Below are 22726 nucleotides of genomic sequence, written 5' to 3'. Positions count from 1 at the left end.
GTTCTCATGTATCCTTCGCCTCTCCTGCTCATTGCAGCTTTCCGTTGCGTCTCTGTGGTGTTCACTTGTCCCCCTCGCCTCTCCTGCCCATTGCAGCTTTCCTCTGCCTCTCTCAGTGGTGTTCTTATGTCCCCCTCGCCTCTCCTGCTCATTGCAGCTTTCCTTTGCCTCTCTCAGTGGTGTTCACATGTCCCCCTCGCCTGCTCACTGCAGATTCCTTTGCGCCTCTCTGTGGTGTTCACATGTCCCCCTCGCCACTCCTGCTCATTGCAGCTTTCCTTTGCCTCTCAGTGGTGTTCAAATGTCCCCCTGGCCTCTTCTGCTCATTGCAGCTTTCCTTTGCCTCTCTCAGTGGTGTTCACATGTCCCCCTCGCCTCTTCTGCTCATTGCAGCTTTCCTTTGCGCCTCTCAGTGGAGTTCACATGTCCCCCTCGCCTCACCTACTCATTGCAGCTTTCCTCTGCCTCTTTGTGGTGTTCAAATGTCCCCCTGGCCTCTTCTGCTCATTGCAGCTTTCCTTTGCCTCTCTCAGTGGTGTTCACATGTCCCCCTCGCCTCTCCTGCTCATTGCAGCTTTCCTTTGCGCCTCTCAGTGGTGTTCAAATGTCCCCCTGGCCTCTTCTGCTCATTGCAGCTTTCCTTTGCCTCTCTCAGTGGTGTTCACATGTCCCCCTCGCCTCTTCTGCTCATTGCAGCTTTCCTTTGCGCCTCTCAGTGGAGTTCACATGTCCCCCTCGCCACTCCTGCTCATTGCAGCTTTCCTTTGCCTCTCAGTGGTGTTCAAATGTCCCCCTGGCCTCTTCTGCTCATTGCAGCTTTCCTTTGCCTCTCTCAGTGGTGTTCACATGTCCCCCTCGCCTCTCCTGCTCATTGCAGCTTTCCTTTGCGCCTCTCAGTGGTGTTCACATGTATCCCCTCGCCTCTCCTTCTCATTGCAGCTTTCCTTTGCCTCTGTGGTGTTCTCATGTATCCTTCGCCTCTCCTGCTCATTGCAGCTTTCCGTTGCGTCTCTGTGGTGTTCACTTGTCCCCCTCGCCTCTCCTGCCCATTGCAGCTTTCCTCCGCCTCTCTCAGTGGTGTTCTTATGTCCCCTCGCCTCTCCTGCTCATTGCAGCTTTCCTTTGCCTCTCTCAGTGGTGTTCACATGTCCCCCTCGCCTCTCCTGCTCACTGCAGATTCCTTTGCGCCTCTCTGTGGTGTTCACATGTCCCCCTCGCCACTCCTGCTCATTGCAGCTTTCCTTTGCCTGTCAGTGGTGTTCAAATGTCCCCCTGGCCTCTTCTGCTCATTGCAGCTTTCCTTTGCCTCTCTCAGTGGTGTTCACATGTCCCCCTCGCCTCTCCTGCTCACTGCAGATTATCCAGTATTGGGGTATCTTTCATAGATTCACATGCCTGAATCATTCCCCGTCGCCGAGGCGGGAGTCCCACGGTAATAATATATACAAAAGCAGTGCCTTAGAAAATTTTTGTAGTGGGCTGACAAGACTATAGGCCTCAAAAGGCCCCAAACTTAGCAACCTATCTACCTCAATATATGAAAAGAACTTAAAAATGTGTTCCAACCACTCAGCTGTCAGCACTTTCTAGAACCTTCCCAGCAGAGGCAGTTCGCCTCAGATTTTTACCGCACGTCGTGTGGAAGGGAGTCTCCCTGAGTGCCTACTCAGTTTTCTACTTTTCTCTTCAGAATGTCTGAGAAGAAAGCCCTTTTCAAAGCTGCCGGACCTGTGATTAAAAGAGGGTTCATATAGATAATCAGCACAGACTGCATCTACTGTCTGCATCCCACTCACATTGTGAAGGATTGCAGGATTTGCCACACCTTACCAGCCAAGACCATCAGGGACAGGGAGGTAAGGGTTCTTCTATGGCTCAAATCCTCTTCCACAGATGATGACAGAGCTTCTACTTCCAGCAAAAGAGCCAGATCCAGAGATAGCTCTTCTCCTGAGAGGAAAAAACATCTCAAATCCTCTCATAGAGCTACAGAACCCACAAGGAGGTCATCGGCTCCTCCTCTTGGATCTCCATCTTCTCCGCCCTCAGGTTCTTCATCTAAAATTGTGAGTAAAGCCCAGGTAAAAACTGTCTCTCTGGTGTCTTCTCACAAAGTATCTGTTACTTCTACCACCTCAAGCTCTTCTGCTACGGTGTCTACGTCTTCTATCCCCTCACCTATTTTGTCATCCAAGGTTTCCTCAAAGAAATCTTCTGGGGCTAAGGACATTTATTCAATTTCCTCAAAAACATCGTCGACGACTATTCCATCGACGACGACTCCATCGTCGACTAAGTTATCGTCGTCGAAAGCCCCATCGACATCAGCGTTCGTCGACAAAGCCCCATTGACGTCGAAGTCATCGTCGACGAAGAGCCCGTCAACAGAGAAGATCTCGTTGACGACAGCCCTGTCGACGACAGCCCTGTCGACGGCAGCCCTGTCGACGGCAGCCCTGTAACCGAAGAATCCATCGGCGTCTGCCTCGTTGACGGCGGTCCCGTCGACAGTACCACAGTCAACGACGATCCCCTCGACGACTAGCTCGTCGACGGCAAATCCGTCAATGAGCCAGCCGCCTCAGCGCATCTTATCAATGTGAGAAGGTGACCTGATATGCAGTGCTCACTATTCTAGTGAACACTATGTATCAGTCCAGCAACCCTTATTGATGATTGGTTGTAAGTCAACCTTATAGACCAGCTATCCTAGTAGCGTGGATACGAGCAGTCTAAGGCTAAAGACTCGAGAGGGCGTGTTAAGCCAGCTGTTTACCACACATATACCCCTTGAATACCAAGTGAAAGGACACCACACAAGTGTTATGAAAATAAACAGTTATTTATTTAAAGATCACAACAGCCCTGTACTCTTTATGAGGACAGGGTACTAAGCACAAACCAAAACTCTTACAAAAATACTTAAGTTAGCACAGTATATACAAATGCCCGAGGGGCACGGAAAACCATATACTCTGAAAGTGGAATGCGAAATTCCTAGCAGGTAAGTACAGTACTAATAGCTTTTGGAATCGCTAGGACTTGACTAGGGAATCGTTAGATTACTTCTAGGAGGCCTAGGGGACTCGGGTGCAGTGTGTGCACTCTCACGCGAGATGCGGGACAAAAGTCTATGGTAGCTAGGAAATAGAAAGTTAGTGTTCTCGGGCGAACCCGACCTGGTAGGGAGAAAACAAAAGTAGATTCTGACCCTTGGATAGTGAGGCTATGCTGGGGCACCGAAATGCCGAAGTTACCTAGCCCAGGGGCTGCAGCTGCATAGGTCTGAAAAGACGTCGGGAATCCTCGTAGACGGACCAGGAGCCGGAAGAAAAGATGCTGGCCGGTGACCAGTGAAGAAAGTTCAGTTGGATCCAAGCCTGGATCTCGAAGATAGATGACACCTGAAAGCAGAGGGGACCAAGTTCGAGACTACTAGCCAGTAGTCAGTGGGCACCAGGAGGGCACCGGATGGTAGCCACCTCGACAAGGTGAGTGGGTGACGCTTGACTCGAAGATCTCACGGACCAGGAGGCGTTGTCGGCGACCAGGATGGAGGATCGAGCTGTCCCACGAAGATAGAAGCTGTCGGCGTCGCTGGACCCAGGATTGGGCAACAAAGCCTTGGCAAATTCAAGCCCACGCGGTGGACCTAAAATGGCGTCTGGAGTGGACCAGGAGGGTCCGGGGTGCCTCTCTTGAAGAAGGAAGCAAGGGCCAGCCTGGAGCAACCAGACCAGCAGTCGTGAAGTCGTTGGGCGTCGTTCAGAAGGCCACAAGCCAGCCGGCTAGTAGCCAAACAACGCGGTGCACAGCAAACAGCAGAAGGGCCCCACGCAGATCGTGGAGATGCAGGGGGGCTGACCTTGGGTGCTGGAGCTGCGCAGGGTCGGGGCTTCTCGGACCCCAAAGCACTCACCAGTGGAGGACACGGTGGGCTTGCAGTAAAGATGTCGTGCAGTCTTGGCGATCGTCGGTCCCTTGAGGTCTCGTCGCACTCACGGTTCTCAGCTTGGCTGTAGAGGTGAGTAGAGGTCAGAGGTGCCAGGGAAGCCGGGTCTCGTCGAGCTGGATCGTCGGATTCGTGATGAAGGACTTGCAGCAGACCGCAGTGTTCTTTAGGATGGTGCCCGCTTGATGCAGGGTGACTACTCCTTAGCCACAAGGGAGAATCTTGAAGAAGAAATCGTGAAGTCCTTTCGAAGAAAGTGGTATCTTGATTCCAAAGATGATCTAATTTTAACAGGGGGCCCACTCCCATCTTTATACTAAAAAAGGGGGCTGACCCGGTGACTAGGTCCTGCCTATGGGTGGGACTAGGTGGGGGGTGGTTACACCCCTCAGCCATGCCGGACTTCCCCAGGCCAGGGGCCGGTGTGCCCCTGGAACTGGTTCAGACCGGCCTATGCGTAGTGAGCACCGGGGTGCCACTCAGCAGTCACCTTCCTGTAAAGCCCTGCCTACCCAGGATACACAAAACCATGTCTGGGACGGTGCTAGCACCGCCCCTGACAGGAAACCCTTTGTCCAGGCTCCCCTCGCTGGAAGGACTCCCAGCTGCAGGGGGTCAGACTCGTGTCTGTGGTGGCAGCATCCATTTTGTGGAGCTGAGGCTTCAGTTAACTTTAACCGGGGTTCACAGTTACATACATGTCGTGTCCCTCTAGAAGGGTGGAATGCTAACCCCGTCGCCAGAATTGGCGAGGGGTTAGTATTCCAATTCGTATGACACCTTACTCGACATGTTTTGATAAAGCAATACCAAAGATAGCATTTAACCGCGAGGATTATAATGCACTTAAGAGTATATGGTATGCGATATCATGGAACAGCTATTAGGACTTGATTCCGCAAGCTGCAGACAGGCTCAGCTCATGCCAGAGCACCATCTCACACGATTCCAAGCACTCTGCCTTCAGGATTGTCAAGGCCTGCCATAGGAGTGACTGATAGGAATCTGTGTGTCCATTTTAGGGTTAGGTATAGGGATACTACACCTACAGCAAAGGGTGATTACACGACTTTGCCCCAGCTGTCATGCAGCCAGTTGTGTCAGATTTAGGAGGCCAGCCAGGGGTGGCATAATACATGCTGCAGCCCCTGGCAGCCCTGGGTACACCTATGCCCTGAGTTACAGGGTCTGATAAGGTGGCCCAGTACCAATTGGTAGATGCACCTAGGGTACATGAGGTAATTTAGAAAGAGAACAGCCAGGCTGTGGGTCTGATTGGCAGGCCCACAGCCAGAGAAAGTCGTAAACCAGTGAAACAAAAGCAAAAAATCTGGGTGATCATAGGATTGCAGACCCTACTCTCCTACAATCAAGACGCCTGAATCAATGAAGAGTCCAGTTATTACCTAGACGCCACCTGCAAGAGTGGCATACACTCACTTTCAGTTGAAGACCTATTATAGGCAGGACTACTCTAACATTTCCCCGCTACTACCAACACACATTTTGGAAACATATGTAGAGGAGGAGGAATCGGATGAGGATGGAGACGAAGGTCCCTTTGGGATTGCACGCCATCCATCAGAATTACGAATAAAATATCAGGAAGAGGATGGAGAGGAGGATATGCAGGTGCATTCCTATCAGGAGAATTTGTCTACACCTTTCTATAGGCAACCATTCAGAGCTCCACGTTCGGAGGAGATAAGTCATCTCCCTCCTTCTTTGGTTCAGGATTTACAGGCCATGTTGGCAGACTATCGTCAAAGGTTCCCTCCTACACCGTCCACGCCAGCTGTGCCTTCGGTACCAGCAGACGTACCCATGCCTCCAACACCGCAGGCTCTAGTGTCGCCAAGACACACTGTGGACCCCACACCACAAGAAGATCAGGATACTTCCTCTTCAGATGAAGATGGTAGAGAGGAAGGCAAGCTGCCTAATGACAACACACCTGAAGATCCATGGGATGAATACATAACCCCCATGCCTTCACCGCCCTTGCCGCAACCCTCGGATTCCCCACCGGAGGACATTGGTGGCTTTCACAATATCATGCAACGGGCTGCTACAAGATTTGAACTGCCAGTTACTATTGAGCAGTCGGACTGCTTTTTACACAACTTCAAAGAGGGGTATAGGAAGATCACCAGGGCTATACCCTTTATTGATTTCATTTGGAAGGAAGGTCTTAAGGTAATGAAGACGCCTGCTTCTATCCCTGCAGTCCTTCCTCGTATTGAGAAAGTATAGAGCACCGCCAGAAACTCCATCTTATCTGGTGGGCCATCCACGTCCGGACTCTGTAATATCTCAAGCTGCTCAACAGAGGTCCAAGAATCCATCCGTTCGAGGCATGTGGGCTGCTGAATTCATATCTGTGCATAGATCGCCGCCTAGTGTTGGGTCTGGATGATCGCACATTGTTGTCCTGGAAGAGTCTTCGAAGTATCACAAGATAGGTGGCTCCTCCCCTGGACTACAGTGCGCATGGGCATCAACTCCATCCCCAGATTGTTTTTTTCCGCCATTGGGTTCGAATGCATATTGGTTCACTCAAGTTCGGAATCGATATAAAACTTTCTTTTGGCCAAAAGGCCTTTAGTTTATCGTCGGTATTGTCTTGCGATCGGTGCCCAGTTCTGTTCCAGCTCAGTTCCTGAGCCGGACATCCAGAGGAGCTGCGTGGCTTTTCGGCACTGAAGGCCCGGTCGACGCCAGAGGCCTTAACGACGAACCATCATGGAACGGAGCCCGTTCAAAAGATGTCCCGTGTGCAACTCAAAATATCCTCACATCGATATCCACCCGGTGTACAACAAGTGCCTGTCGCCGGATCACGATGAAGCCAGCTGTATTGCTTGTTCCCGTTTCCGATCCAAGAAGACGATTCGACTTTGACGCGCAGCGCGCAAGGAAACCCAGCAGACGGCACCTGACCCGGTGAACATCTTCGATGCCGAGGATGATGAGGAAGCAGAGAGGGAGGTTCGAGAGAACCTGTCTAATCCCGCATCGGAGGTCGACTCCAGCTACGACGCGGATGTTGAAATGCTCGATGCTGAAGACGTCGTCGACGAGGTAGGAGACGACGATGGGGCCTTTGGGGCCATGGAAGATAGCTCAAGCGAGGAGCTAGGCCCACAAACTGATACTGGTGCCAAAACACTTCAGAAGGCTCAGGTCGAGGGATCGCCACATGGCCTTACCCAATATCTTCCGATGGGTTCTCCAGCCCCGCCTTCGGTTCCGGCTTCGGACATTTCTAAAGACCTGCAAGTTGCCAAATCGAAACCGAAAGAGAAAGCTTCGGTGTCTACGCAACCCAAAGCACTAGAGGCGAAACCAAAAGTGCGTATTGCTTTGGTCGGCTCGAAGTCCTCTGAACTATCGGCACTGACGAAGCATAAAGGTGTTATCGACCCGAAGAGGCTGTTAAAGGGCGTCGAGCCAAGGACTGGCACACCGAAAGCACCGGTCAAGGACGTCGACCCGAAGAAATCGGCGCGGAAGACCATCTACACCGACAAAGGACTCGGAGCTCAGAAGGTTCTCGAGCCTACGCGTCGACCCGACAAGGCTAAAAGTGGTGCAGCCCTCGAGTCCATGCCTAGCAGTGGCTCGGATTCCGTCGAGTCAACGCAACCGTCCGCTTCCTTCCCGTAGCAGATAGCGGACTCGCTGAAGCGCATTAAGGAGAAGGCTTCGGCTGTCGGACCACAGGGTACTCCACCTCCAAAGATTGCGGTAAACCTCAAAAGGGGTCGGTGCCCATCCACTTCACGCTGCCGCCGAAAGTGGTACCGCAGGCCTTCGTCCCTAAGATGGCCGTCGAAGCGCCCAGAAAGTTGTCAACGGAGCCGAAGCCCACAACTGTGGTACCGGCCACAAAGCATCGACAACCCTCGCTTGAAGAGCAACAGGAACAATTCATCGATGCCGACACAGGCAGACTTTCTATTTATAAACGAAAGATCGCCCCGGAACAGCCTATGGAGTCGTATAGAATCCCATTGAAAAAGAAGGATTCTACTACAACACCAGTTCTTGTAGAACCTATATCTCCACGTGGCCAAAATGTCTCGCCCACTTATTCGGATGTGGAAACAGGAGAAGGTGACGATGAGGAGTACAGCTATCCTGTGGACACTGATCCAGAAGATCATAATGAACCCTGGGTGGACGCTGCTGACCCAGGGGATCCACACACTGTCCCAGACACTCATGTGTATGCTGTAAAAACATCACCTACTGAAGACTCGGCGGCGTTTAATGCACTTATTGAAAGGGCAGCTAAAAATCATGACGTCCAGCTCCATGCTGACCCTATTGAAGTGGATTTTCTGTTTGACACCTTTTCCACCTCAGAGAGAACTGTCAAGACTCTGCCAATGCTAAAAGGTGTCTTAAAACAATCTGGGGACATATTTAAAGAGCCCACAAGGGCCAGGGTGATAAACCCCAGAATTGAAAAAAAGTACAAACCAGCGCCTGGGGACCCTACCTACATTAAGGGACAGTTGCCGTTGGACTCTATGGTTGTTTCCAATGCCCGGAAGAGGGCGAACTCGCAAACAACGGGTGATGCTCCTCCCCCTGACAAAGAATCAAAAGTGCTAGAAGCATCAGGGAAAAGGGTGGGAGCTCAAGCGGCCAATATCTGGCGCATTTCAAACACTCAGGCACTCTTAGCAAGATATGACAGGGCCCATTACGATACACTTGAGACCCTGTTACAATACTTGCCAGATGAATATAAGGAGGCAGCAGAGATGCTTATACAGGAAGGGAAGCTCATATCAAATGCTTCTATCAAGTGTGCACTGGACGCAGCAGACTCCGCGGCCAGAGCCATTAACACAAGTGTGATGTTGAGGCGACATGCCTGGCTCAGAATCTCCGGGTTCAAGCCAGAGATACAGACCACCATACTAAATCAGCCAGTAAACCCTGACCATTAATTTGGCCCTGTGGTGGACACCACCTTGGAGAAAATCAGGGACACTGAGACTGCAAAGTCTATGGGGGCTCTCCAGTCGCAGCAGTTCAGGGGTGGTTCTTTTCGTCGCTCAAACAATAGAGGAGTTTCCAGAGGCCAACTGTCCCAGCAAACACAGTACGGTAAAGGTGGTGCGCAAACCACCTACACCAAACAAAGTAGAGGTGGCTATCGTGGAAACAGCGCCAAGGGCAGAGGTTGTGGAAACAACAGCTCCAGATCCTCCGTCACTAACAAACAGTGACGCCTTGTCACTGCCCCCCGACCATACAATACCGGTCGGGGGAGACTTCAACAGTTCCTGCCGGTCTGGAAATCCATCACCACAGACAGGTGGGTCAGGAAGCTTATCCAGTACGGTTATTGTCTGGAGTTAACATCCACTCCACCCAACATACCCCCAAGACACCGTCCTATGTCCACAGAGCATATACAATTATTGCAGCAGGAGGTACTCGTTTTGCTGCAAAAAGGAGCAATCGAACTCGTGCCTGTGGAAGAAAAAGGTACAGGGGTGTACTCACTGTACTTCTTAATCCCAAAAAAGGACGGGTCCCTCAGACCCATACTGGACCTCAGACCGTTAAACCAGTACATTCTATTAGAACACTTTCACATGCTAACACTGCAGCAGGTCCTACCGTTGCTCAGTCAGGGAGATTTCCTCGCAACATTAGATCTGAAGGATGCATACTTTCATATTCCGCTTCACCCGTCACACAGAAAATACCTCAGATTCACCATTCAGAATCAGCATTACCAATTCAAGGTCCTCCCTTTCGGAGTGACTACTGCACCCAGGGTGTTCACAAAGTGCCGTGCGACGGTGGCAGCACACCTAAGGAGACAAAACATTCACGTCTACCCTTATCTGGACAACTGGCTCATCCAGGCCAAGTCGGCCCAGCAGTGTGCCGCCCACATGTCCCACACCATTTACCTTCTTCACGATCTGGGATTCTCACTGAATTAAGTCAAGTCAAGTCAAGTCATAGAATTTGTATAGCGCACTACATACCCAGAGGGTTTCAAGGCGCTTAGGAAGGGGAGGAGGATTATTTGTCAAATATCCACGTTTTAAGCTGCTTTCTGAACGCTAGGTGGTTCTGGGTGAGGCGAAGGTAAGCGGGGAGTGAGTTCCATGTTTTAGCAGCCAGGTATGAAAAGGATCTGCCTCCCATGGTGGTCTTGTTGATGCGAGGTACAGTGGCGAAGGCTTGGCTGGAAGAACGTAGTTGGCGGGGGGGGTGTAGAAGGACAGTCGAGAGTTGAGGCAATCTGGTCCGATGTCGTAGAGTGATTTGTGTGCGTGGGTAAGCAGTCGGAAAGTGATCCTCTTATTGACGGGTAGCCAGTGGAGGTCTTTAAGGTGACCAGAGATGTGTTCGTTGCGTGGGATGTCTAATATGAGCCTGGCTGAGGCGTTTTGGATTCGTTGGAGTTTCTTCTGGAGTTTAGCGGTGGTACCTGCGTAGAGGGTGTTTCCGTAGTCCAGTCGGCTCGTGACCAGAGCGTGGGTGACTGTTTTCCTTGTTTCGGAGGGGATCCAGCGAAATGTTTTTCTGAGCATGCGAAGAATGTTGAAGCAGGAAGAGGATACGGCGCTGACTTGTCTGTTCATTGAGAGTGAAGAATCCAGGATGACGCCAAGGTTCCGTGCGTGGTCTGTCGGGATGGGTGCTTTTCCGAGGGCTTCCGGCCACCAGGAGTCGTCCCAAGCAGAGGGGGATGTACCTAAGATGAGGACTTCTGTTTTGTCTGAGTTCAGTTTCAGACGGCTTTGTTTCATCCATTCTGCGACTTCTTTCATTCCTTCGTGTAGGTTAGATTTGGCGGTGCTGGGGTCCTTGGTGAGAGAAAGGATCAGTTGAGTGTCATCCGCGTAAGAGATGATGTTGAGGTTGTGTTGGCGGGCGATGGCCGCGAGGGGGCTCATGTATACGTTGAAGAGGGTGGGACTGAGTGAGGATCCTTGAGGTACGCCGCAGATGAATTCAGAGGCCTCGGACTTGAATGGAGGAAGGCGGACTCTCTGGGTTCTTCCGGTGAGGAACGAGGTGATCCATTCAAGTGCTTTTCCTTGGATTCCGATGTTATTGAGGCGTTGTAGAAGGGTGCTGTGGCAGACTGTGTCGAATGCTGCAGAGAGGTCGAGGAGGATGAGGGCGACTGTGTCTCCATTGTCCAGTAGAGTTCGAATGTCGTCTGTTGCTGCGATGAGGGCGGTCTCAGTGCTGTGTTTTGCTCGGAAGCCAGACTGTGAGGGGTCGAGGGATTTGTTGGCTTCGAGGAAGGCGGCGAGCTGGTTGTTGACGGCTTTCTCGATGACTTTGGCCGGGAATGGAAGAAGCGAGATGGGGCGGTAATTTTTGAGTTCGGTGGGGTCCGCTGTTGGTTTTTTCAGAAGGGCGGTGAGTTCAGCGTGTTTCCAGTCTTCCGGGAAGGTGGCGGAGTTGAAGGAGCAGTTGATGACGTCTCGGAGGTGCGGTGCTATGACGGAGTCTGCTTTGTTGAAGATGTGGTGAGGGCATGGGTCTGTGGGGGATCCAGAGTGGATGGAATTCATCAGGCGGATGGTTTCCTCAGTGGAGATTGGGTTCCAGGCGTAAAGGGTGTTTACGGGGGGAAGATGGTCAGCAGATGGTAGGGTGGGTTGGTTTCCGGGTTGGTTGTCAAAGCTGTTGTGGATGTCTGCAATCTTGTTGTGGAAAAAAGAGGCTAGGGAGTCGCAGAGGGTTTGAGAGGGGGTGATGTCGTTGGAGTTGGCCGAGGGGTTGGAAAATTCCTTGACTATGTTGAAAAGTTCCTTGCTGTTGTGGGCGTTGTTGTCAAGTCGATCCTTGAATGCTGTTTTCTTGGCTTTTCGGATCAGTTGGTGGTGAGTGCGGGTGGCGCTTTTGAAGGCGTCCTTGGTGCTGGTGGATGGGTTTTTTTTTCCAGGCCTTTTCAAGGGAGCGGCAGAGTTTCTTGGATTTCTTGAGGTCATCGTTGAACCATGAGGTCTTCTTGCTGCCAGGTTTGCTTTGACGTTTTTTCAGTGGTGCTAAGGTGTCGGCGGTGTTGGATAACCATAGGGTGAGGTTGGCGGCGGCTTCGTTGGCGTTAGAAGAGAGGGCTGGGGATTTTCGAAGGAGCGATGCGGAGATTTGGTCCGTGGTGATTTTGTTCCAGTTTCTTTGCAGGGTAGGTTGGGAATGGTTGATGGGTTTCGGCTTGTTGTAGGTGAAGTGAACGCAGCTGTGGTCGGTCCATAGGAGATCCGTAGTGTGGTTGAAGGAGACATGAATGCTGGAAGTGAAGATGGGGTCGAGTGTGTGACCTGCGATGTGGGTGGGGGAAGTGACTAGTTGTTTAAGTCCGAGGTTGGCGAGGTTGTCCACGAGGGTGGCGGTGTTGTGGTCGTTTATCTTTTCAAGGTGAAAGTTGAGGTCTCCCAGAAGAATATAGTCTTCGGAGGGGAGTGCGTGTGGAGAGATGAAGTCCGTGATGTCTTCACTGAATTTTGCGCGGGGTCCTGGTGGTCTGTAGAGGAGAGTGCCTCTGAGTGTGGTTTTGGGGTCGATGTGGATCTGGAAGTGAAGGTGTTCGGAGTTGGCGAGGTTGGCATCAGAGCTGGTTGAGATGCGGATAGATTTCTTATGGACGATAGCGATTCCTCCTCCTGTGTGGCTGGTACGGTCTTTGCGAGTGATCTTATAGTCTTCAGGGATGGCAATGGTGATGTCCGGTGCGGAGGAAGCATTCATCCATGTTTCCGTAAGGAAGGCGATGTCCGGAGAGATGGTGTCTAGTAGATTCCATAGGTCAATGGCATGCCTGTGGACTGATCGGGTGTTGAGAAGGATGCATTGTAGGTGGTTGGGGTCGGGAATCTGTGGTGTGGTCGTAGCGGAGATGCTGTTGGTGCCGCTGTATTTGCAGGAGTAGCAAGAGAAAGGTCCATGGGTGTGTCCAGGAGCGGCTTGGACGCAGGTGGGGGCGCGACCGGGGTTAAGGGCTAGGAGGGTGGCGGCATCGTAGGTAATGCGGGAGGGTTGGGCAGCGCGAGGGGCAGGGGGTCTGGCGCTGGGCGCGGTCCAGGCGCGGACGGGCGTAGACGGGCTTACCTTTGGCGCACCTTCGGCGCGGCCGTAGCGCGTGGACGCTGCGCGTGGGGACATAGGCCATAAATGGAAGATGGAGGGGGCGGAGCGTGGGAGGGGCAGCAGTTGGGAGGCGGTAGCAGGGAGGAGGGGCGGGCCAGGGAGCAAGTCAACAAGATGGAGGGTCAAGGGGAGACGAAGGCAGGGGCAGCAAATGCACCACGGCACCGGGGGCGCAAATCAGTTACCAGCGTGATGTTCAGTTACAGAAATAAATGCCAGCGCGACTCAAATTAAATAATAAATACACAGCGCGACTCAAATTAAATAATAAATACACAGCGCGATTCAAATTAAATAATAAATACACAGCGCGACTCAAATTAAATAATAAATACACAGCGCGATTCAAATTAAATAATAAATACAGCGCGACTCAAATTAAATAATAAATACACAGCGCGATTCAAATTAAATAATAAATACACAGCGCAAGTCTAGATAAGTGATTAATACAGCGCGAGTCAAGTGAAATAAATAAGCATCAATCAGAGCAGTTGCAAAACAGCAGTCTCGGTCTCACCAGCGAGCCAGAACGTGAGCAGGAGCTGGGGTCAGGGAGCGACCGTGCTGGATCAGGTCCAAAGTCCAACCTTCAGCCCGCCCACGTACGGCAGTATCTGGGTGCGACCATAGACACTCTGGCGGCCACAGCACAGCCAAATTCAGTGAGGATCAACGGCATTCAATTGCTGATACAAAAATTCAGACCGCAACACTCGCTTCCGGCACGAGTGTTCATGCAGTTGATAGGCATGATGGCCTCCTGCATCTCCATTGTCCCACACGCGAGACTACATATGAGTCCGCTTCAGGAGTGCTTAGCACGTCAATGGAATCAGGCTCACGGACAGTTGAAGGACCTATGTTGGTGAGCGGTCGTGCATACAACTCTGCATTGGTGGAATCCACAAAACCTTTGCAAGGGCCGACCGTTCCAGGAGCCTGTGCCACAGATTATCCTGACAACGGACGCCTCTCTCCAGGGATGGGGAGCTCATGTACTCCACTACACAGTGCAGGGACTATGGACACTACAGCAAAGGAAGATGCACATCAACCTGCTGGAACTGATGGCAATCTTCATGGCAATGAAAGCATTCAAAGTACATCTGTGCAACAAGGTCGTGTTGATCCGGACGGACAACATGACGGCCATGTACTACATACAGAAGCAGGGAGGAACACACTCTCCACAGTTGTCTCATCTGGCTCAGAGCATGTGGAAGTGGGCCATTCAGAGGAACATCTTCCTCATGGCGGAACACCTCCCGGGCAAAGACAATCGGATGGCGGATCTGCTCAGCAGGTACAGCCACCACATGCACGAGTGGGAGATACATCCATCAGTACTCCACCCGTACTTCCAGCAGTGGGGTCATCCAGAGATAGACCTGTTCGCCACAAGGGAAAACGCAAAATGCCAAAGCTTTGCCCCCAGGTTCCCACACCCACAGTCGCAGGGCAATGCGATATGGATGAACTGGTCAGGCATATTTGCGTACGCTTTTCCCCTAGCACCTCTAATACCGCTGGTGGCACGCAAGATAAAGCTACACTCGATGACTCTCATCCTGGTTGCTCCGACGTGGGCACGCCAACCATGGTACACCACGTTTCTAGAACTATCCGTGGTACCGCATCAAAGGCTGCACCTCACACCCAGGCTTTTGACGCAGAGCCATGGCGACATTCAGCACCCAGATTCGCAACAGCTCAACCTGGCGATCAGGTTCCTGAGGTCTTAGAATTTGGCTACCTCAACTTGCCTCCTGACTGTATGGATATCATATAAGAGGCAAGGAGGCCCACCACCAGAGCATGCTATGCAGCAAAATGGAAGCGGTTTGTCATTTATTGTGCAGACCACAACATCAACCCGCTAGACGCATCTACTCAAAACATCATTTGTTATCTGTTACATCTATATAAATGTAATCTGGCCTATGCTTCCATTCGTATACATTTGTCCGCAATAGCAGCTTATTTGCAAAACAGGCAGCATCTCTCACTTTTCAGGGTGCCTGCCGTCAAAGCTTTTCTGGAAGGACTCAAACGAGTCATTCCTCCCTGGACCCCACCGGCCCCTGAATGGAACCTAAATGTGGACCTCACCAGACTAATGGGTCCACCTTTCGAGCCTCTACATTCATGCGAGATTCAGTTCTTAACATGGTAAGTAGCTTTCCTGATAGCGATTACATCGCTGCGACGCGTTAGTGAACTCCAGGCACTAACTATTCAAGAGCCATTCATACAAATTCATTCCAACAGGGTGGTGCTTCGCACTAACCCTAAGTTTCTTCCTAAGGTGGTTTCATAGTTCCATATCAATCGGACTATAGAACTGCCTGTGTTCTTCCAAAATCCTGAGTCAGTGGCGGAGAGGATGCTCCACACGCTTGACGTGAAGAGAGCCTTGCTGTACTACATTGAGAGGACCAAATATTTTCGGAAAACAAAACAACTATTTGTTGCCTTTTCGCCACAACACAAAGGCAACCCCATTTCCAAAGCAGGTATAGCCAGGTGGATCGTTAAGTGCATTCAGATTTGCTATCAAAAAGCCAAGCGCACTTTAACGGTCCCCCCACGGGCCCACTCCACCCGAAAGTTGGGGCCCTCCATGGCTTTCCTTGGAAATATTCCTTTAGAAGACATATGTAGGGCAGCCACATGGTCTACCACACACAGATTTACGAAACACTACTGTGTAGATGTGCACTCCAAACAGCAGGCAGCTGTAGGACAGGCTGTTCTAAAAACACTTTTTCAAACTGCTGCAGCTGGCACAGGCGGCCGCTGCTAATGGAGGGACTGCTATGTATTCTATGCACAGATATGAATTCAGCAGCCCACATGCCTCGAACCGAATATGCTACTTACCAGTATGCATCTGTTCTTGGCATGTAGGGCTGCTGACCTTCATATCGCCCGCCCTCCTCCCCGGCGCCTGTAGCGGCTGCAGCACTCACACATACTCTTAGCATGGTCCTCACTCACAGTGTTACACTCCATCTTTGCCACAATGGCTAAAAACAATCTGGGGATGAAGTCGATGCCCATGCGCACTGTAGTCTAGGGGAGGAGCCACCTATCTCGTGATACTTCGAAGACTCTTCCAGGACAACAATGTGCGATCATCCGGACCCAACACTAGGCGGCGATCTATGCACAGATATGTCTGTCAGCAGCCCTACATGCCAAGAACAGATGCATACTGGTAAATAGCATATTTGCTTTGCAGCGTGAATCTTTCTGGATTCACTATGCTGTGCATTATTCAGCGGTCTAGTGGTTGTGTCCGGAATCGTAGTCTTTTGTTAGTTGTTTTTTTTTTCTTCCGTAGCCCAGGTGGGCGTCGACGTCCCACCTTTTTGTGTCCTTCCTGTGACGTCGGCATGGTTCCTGCGGATGCTCCCACCCTTGGGCGGCATCTTCAGATTATTTTTTCTGCCGTTGGATCGTTCTTGAGAGGGCTCCAGAGATTTGGAGAAAAGAGAAGCCAAAAGCCAAGTTTTTGGGAAGAAAAAAAGTGGAGAAGACTGAGTGAGACTACATCATCGAAAGGGACGACGAAGGAAGAGGATCTTCGAGGAACTTCGACGTCCAGAAGAGAATGCGCATTCAGGGGGCCCCCTGAAAGCAAGAGATGGACAACACACCATTCATATTCTGCCGGAACTGCCACCACAAGTACGTGTAGAAAGACCAACACCCAGTTTGCAACCTCTGCCTGCCACTCGACCACGAAAGCAGGGACTGCAACACCTGCTCCGCCTTTACGCCGAAGACCCTTCGAGTGAGAGAGAGGCAAAGGAGAGCTAAATTCGCCATGCAGGGCAAGGGCCAGCCACCGTCCCTTCGAGACCTGGGACGATCGACCGACAAGGAGGATTACTTCGCCGAAGAAGACGACAGTTACACAGTCGTAGAGACCAATAATAATGAGACTCCAGAAAAGGTAGGAGACTAGACGCCCCAAAAAGGCCAGAAAGACTCTCGACAGTCTGCCCAAGACTCTCGAAAAAACGAGGGCAAGACCCCGAAAGCGCCGATGCCGAAAACTTCAGTATCCACAGCAACATCCAGGGCCAAAGGATCCTCACAGAAGGACTCCCAGGCGCCGAAGGACGGCGACCAGCAAAGGTTGTCGAAAAGCGTCCATGAAAAGGAACGCTCGATGCCAAAGACCTCTTCGTCGTCGACGAAGGACACAAGACCAGTCTCGACGCCGAAACCCGTCTCGACGCCATCTTGCCAGACAAAGAGACCGGCACAACCACTCTACGCCGAACAGGCTGCCGAGATGGAAAGAAAGAAGAGAAGACTCGAGATGGAGAACATCCTGCAACGAAAGAAAGAATTTGACGAATGGATGAAAGCGTATACAATCTCTTCGAAGCCGAAGTCAACGGGGTCGAGTTCGTCGAGGAAGAAGAAGAGTTTGAGGTCGAAGAACAGTCGGAAAGCCAGGAAGTTCTGGAATATCGCAAAGAGACCCCCTGCTACGAGGAGGAGGAAGATGATGACCAGAGGACATTTCTGGGCTCGACATACTCAGACTCACAGGACACAGAGTGGCAGGACCTCAAAGCCGAGAGTCCAGAAGAGGGGGTTGACACATACCCTGCGAGGCCCTCGCCGCCTGACGACATTGGACTTAACAATGAAGTCATCAAGAACTCAGCATCAGCGTTCAGAGTAAAACTCGAGGAGGAATACCGAAGGCGGATGTCCTCGTGGAAACACTGCTCCCAATACAAACCAGGAGCCAGTACCTGCCAATGCTCGGAAGCATCAAAGGACAAGGGAGAGAGGCCTTCAAAGATCCTGCAACTTGTAAACCCGTCACACCCAGGACGGAGAGAATGTACAAGCACTCCCCCAAGGACCCACCCTACATCCAGGGAACAGTCACTGCAGACTCCATCATTGCGACAACAGCAAGGAAAAGGGCCAATGTCCCAACAACATCAGGACCACCTTCAGACAAAGAGAGCAGATGGATGGACCAGATGGGGAGAAATATCGAGAGGAATGCCGCAACGCACTGGCGCATGGCCAATTCCAACACCCTGCTGAACAGGCACCAACACCAGATCCTGGACAAACTGGGCCAGTTAGTCAAATACCTCCCACAAGAATACCAGCAAAGAGCTACGCACCTGGTAGAAGAGGGGAAGAACGTGGCAAATTCTTGCCTAAAAACAGCACTGGACAGTGCAGACACATCCAGCAGACTTATGATGCTGGGCATCACGGAGAGGACTGTCAACAAAGTATTCCCCTTTGGGTGAACTTAAGAGTAAACCACAGTTTTATGCTAAACATACACGAACATATACAGTAACATAAACATAATAAGGAGCAATAAATGATTAACATGAGTCAGACATACAAAAAATCTTGTACATTTTATTTAAGTAATTTAGCATAAAACTGTGGTTTACTCTTAAGTTCACCCAAAGGGGAATACTTTGTTGACAGACCTGCCTTTTGGTACCCTACTCCTTTGGTTTTTTGGGTCCCTCTCTTTTATTAGAGACATCACTGAGAGGAGACAAGCCTTGATCAGAATATCAGGCTTTAAACCGGAGGTGCAACACAACATCCTGAACACCCCGTTCAACGGTAAGACACTGTTCGGAGCACCAGTGGACGAAAAGCTCACCCAGCTGAAAAAGGACAACGACACCGGAAGATCCATGGGGGCCTTGCAATTCCGAGGCACCAAGAGAGGAACCCCGTTACGGAGACCAAGTCGGAGAGGAGGCAACCAGCCTGGAACGTCGCACTAGACTTTCCACCAGTCCCACCAGGGCGACACCCAGACGCAACAAGGCCAGCAAAAACAACACTGGCAATACCAACAGAGGGGCCAGTCCTTTCGCGGGAAAGGAAATGGACGTGGAAACAGAAGAGGTGGACAACAATCCACCTCCAAGTGACTCTGCCACTCTACCAGTGCACACCCTTTCAAAAACTCCACGGGTGGAGCACAGATACAACAAAGAGGAGTGGCTCGAACTAAACATCCAAGAGCACGTAACACCTGTGGGAGGAAGACTGAACCTTTTCTTCCAGGAGTGGAAGAAAATAATTACAGACAGATGGATTCTCAACACCATACAGTACGGATACTGCATAGAGTTGGAAAGGACACCACCAAACAAAAAACCAAAAAGAAGAGCACTACCAAAGAAGGAACTAGCGCTACTTCTAAAGGAAGCACAGGAACTCCTGCAGAAGGAAGCTATCGAGCTTGTGCCTCCCATAGAGTGGAACAAGGGGGTGTACTCTACGTACTTCCTGGTACCAAAGGTAGATGAAACAAGGAGACCCATCCTGGACCTAAGGTTCCTCAACAAATACATAAAAACCCCAAAATGACGTCCCTTCAAGAGGTCCTTCCACAGATACAAGGCGGGGACTTCATGGTCACCATAGACCTCAAAGATGCCTACCTGCACATCCCAATGAACAGGCGGCAACATCTGCTAAGATTGGTCAACACAGATCACTATCAATTCACGGCACTGGCATTCGGACTGAAATCGGCACCACGGGTATTCACAAAGTGCCTTGCAGCAGTTGCAGCACACTTAAGGCGGGAAGGGATCCACGTATACCCTTACCTGGACGACTGGCTAATAAAGGCAAGGTCATACAAGACATGCAAACGGCACGCACAGCGAGCGACAGACACACAGATGGCTCTGGGTTTCTCCATCCACTGGGAAAAATCCTCAATGAACCCAGAACAAGTAAAAATGTTCCTGGGTGCACAGATCAACACCGTGCAGGGGTAGGTGTTCCCCAGCGAGAAGAGAGCGATGGCGCTGTTGAGGGAGGCGCGCCTCTACCAGAAGTGGCAAGCTCTGACAGTGAGGACGGTGAGCAAAATGATGGGCATGATGGCCTCATGCATCCACATAGTACCAAATGTACGACTACACATGAGACCACTCCAGGAGTGGCTGCAGGACCAATGGTCACAAGCGACAGGGTGTTGGGAGGACCTAGTGGTTGTAACGCACGCAGTGCACAAGGAGATATCCTGGTGGAACAAAGGAAATATAACAAAAGGGAAACTTCTAACACCACCAACACCAACAGTGACCATCACTACAGACGCATCCCAGAAGGGACGGAGAGCACACGTGGAAAAACTCAGAGTGAGGGGTCTGTGGACACCAACGGATGCGATCAGGCACATCAATTACTTGGAACTAAAAACCGTTTTCCTTGCACTGAACGCATTCCAGACAAAGCTGTACAACCAAACAGTGTTGATCCAGACAGCCAACACAACAGCGATGTTCTACATAAACAAACAGGGAGGAACACAATCAGCCCCGCTGTCAGAGCTAGCGCAGGAAATATGGAGATGGGCCATCCCACTAAAGATGGATCTACTGGCGATTCACCTGCCAGGGAAAGACAACGTGGAAGCGGACTGGCTGAGCAGACCGATATTGGCTTCCCACGAATGGGAGCTCAATGCCCAAGAGACAAAGAGACTGTTTGACAGGTGGGGGACACCATCGATAGACCTGTTTGCAACGCGTCAGAATGCAAAATGCCAGCACTTCGCATCCAGGCAACCAGGGGAAGGGTCCCTGGGGAATGCCCTATGGATAAGCTGGTCAAAGACATTTGCTTACGCTTTTCCGCCGATCCCCCTGATACACAAGGTACTCAGCAAGTGCAGGACGAGCAACATGACCCTGATACTGGTGGCACCACAGTGGGCCAGACAGACCTGGTACTCGCAGATTATGGAGATGACATAGAGTTCACCACACAGATTTGGGTGAAGGAAAGACCTACTCTCCATGCAAAACGGAGAGGTGTTGCATCCAGAGCCGGAAAGTCTCAGCCTGGCAGCCTGGCTCCTGAGGACATAGAGTTCGCACACCTTAAATTACCTGAGAGCACCCTAAGGGTACTTCGAGAGGCAAGAAGACCTAGCACACGAAAGTGCTACGTTGCCAAATGGAAGAGGTTCACACTATGGTGCAGAAAGGAAAAACTGCACAACCAGATGACAAGAGACTCTACAGTGCTTAAATACCTCACGCACCTCCTCGAGGCCAATCTGAGCTCATCCTCGCTAAGGGTACACCTGGCAGCCATAGTCGCTTACACTAGAGGAGAGACAGGGAAAAGCTTATTTACTTCACAAATTGTAAAAAGATTCTTGGAAGGTGCAGAGGATCGCACCACCAAAGAGGTTACCAGCACCAGCGTGGAACCTCAACCTGGTACTGACGGAACTCATGAAAGCACCCTTTGAACCGATCCGTAAGACCTCCCTACAAATGCTAACTTTGAAAAACACTTTCCTGGTGGCAATCACCTCGCTGCGCAGGGTGAGCGAACTACAGGCGTAACGCTACAAGAACCCTACATACAAATCCACAGCGATAGGGTGGTGATGAGAGCGGACCCACACTTTATGCCAAAGGTGGTGTCTAAGTTCCACATTAACCAAATACCTAGTTTCTTCCAGTAGCCAACGACAAACGCAGAAAGGGCACTGCACACTCTGGACGCCAGACGTGCAGTCATGCACTACATGGAGAGAACTAAGGACCACAGAAAAAGAAAACAATTTTTTGTGTCATTTGCAGACAGTTTCAGGGGAAAAGCAGTTGCTAAGGGGACAATTGCACGGTGGCTCGCGCAAGCAATACAATTCTGCCACAAACAAGCTGGGCAAGAACTAGCAGAAAGGCCGCGGGCCCACTCAACCAGGAAAAAGGGAGCGACAATAGCCTTCCTGGCTAACACTCCCATTCAGGACATATGCCTGGCGGCTACTTGGGCTACAGTGCACACGTTCACAAAACACTACTGTGTGGACATACAAATTAACTAAGAAGCACAAGTGGGACAGAAGGTGCTTCAACACATATTCAAAAATCAAAGCTAATCTACCACCCAGCCGCCACAAATATAACAAACCGCTACAAAGTCTATGGACAGCATAGTGAATCCAGAAAGATTCACGCTGCAAAACGAATAGTTTCTTACTGTCTGTGTAGTTTTGCAGCTTGAAGATCTTTCTGGATTCATTAGCGAACCCACCCATCTCCACCAGAAAGATGAGACTGGAGAAAGAGGTGGTAAAAAAAGGGGGAAAGACTTGAACAGACTTTTGAAGGGAAAAGCGGTAAAACAAATATTGAAACATTGCCATACTATTTGGAAACAGAACACACACTGGAAGAAAAAAAATCCGAAGATGGCGCCCAATGGTGGGAGCTTCAGCAGGAAGCATGCCGACGTCGCAGGAAGGACACCAAAAGATGGGACGTAGACGCCCACCTGGGCTACGAAAAAAAACAACAAAAAAAACTGATTCCGGACCCAACCACAAGACCACGGAATAATGCACAGCATAGTGAATCCAGAAAGATCTTCAAGCTGCAAAACTACACCGACAGGTAAGAAACTATTCGTTCTCCAGTATTGGTATCTTTCATAGATTCACATGCACCCACCCTCCTCCCCGGCAGAGCAGTTCTTTATTAGGGATACATACTTCTCACTTGTGCTGGGAAAATCTGAGGTGAACTGCCTCTGCTGGGAAGGTTCTAGAGGGTGCTGACAGCTGATTGGAACTCC

At 50.9% G+C, this 22726-nt stretch overlaps 1 protein-coding gene across 1 annotated transcript in view; it reads left to right on the top strand.

The window, feature by feature from the left end:
- LOC147660710 (inactive tyrosine-protein kinase 7-like) overlaps positions 1-22726 on the top strand; it is a gene marked incomplete at both ends in the record, with an annotated part of 79917 nt that overhangs the window by 21126 nt on the left and 36065 nt on the right. The window lies entirely within an intron of this gene.

The sequence above is a fragment of the Lissotriton vulgaris genome, unplaced genomic scaffold (assembly GCF_964263255.1).
Source record: "Lissotriton vulgaris unplaced genomic scaffold, aLisVul1.2 SCAFFOLD_5900, whole genome shotgun sequence".
Taxonomy (NCBI): domain Eukaryota; kingdom Metazoa; phylum Chordata; class Amphibia; order Caudata; family Salamandridae; genus Lissotriton; species Lissotriton vulgaris.
This window is presented reverse-complemented; position numbering and strand designations above follow the sequence as displayed.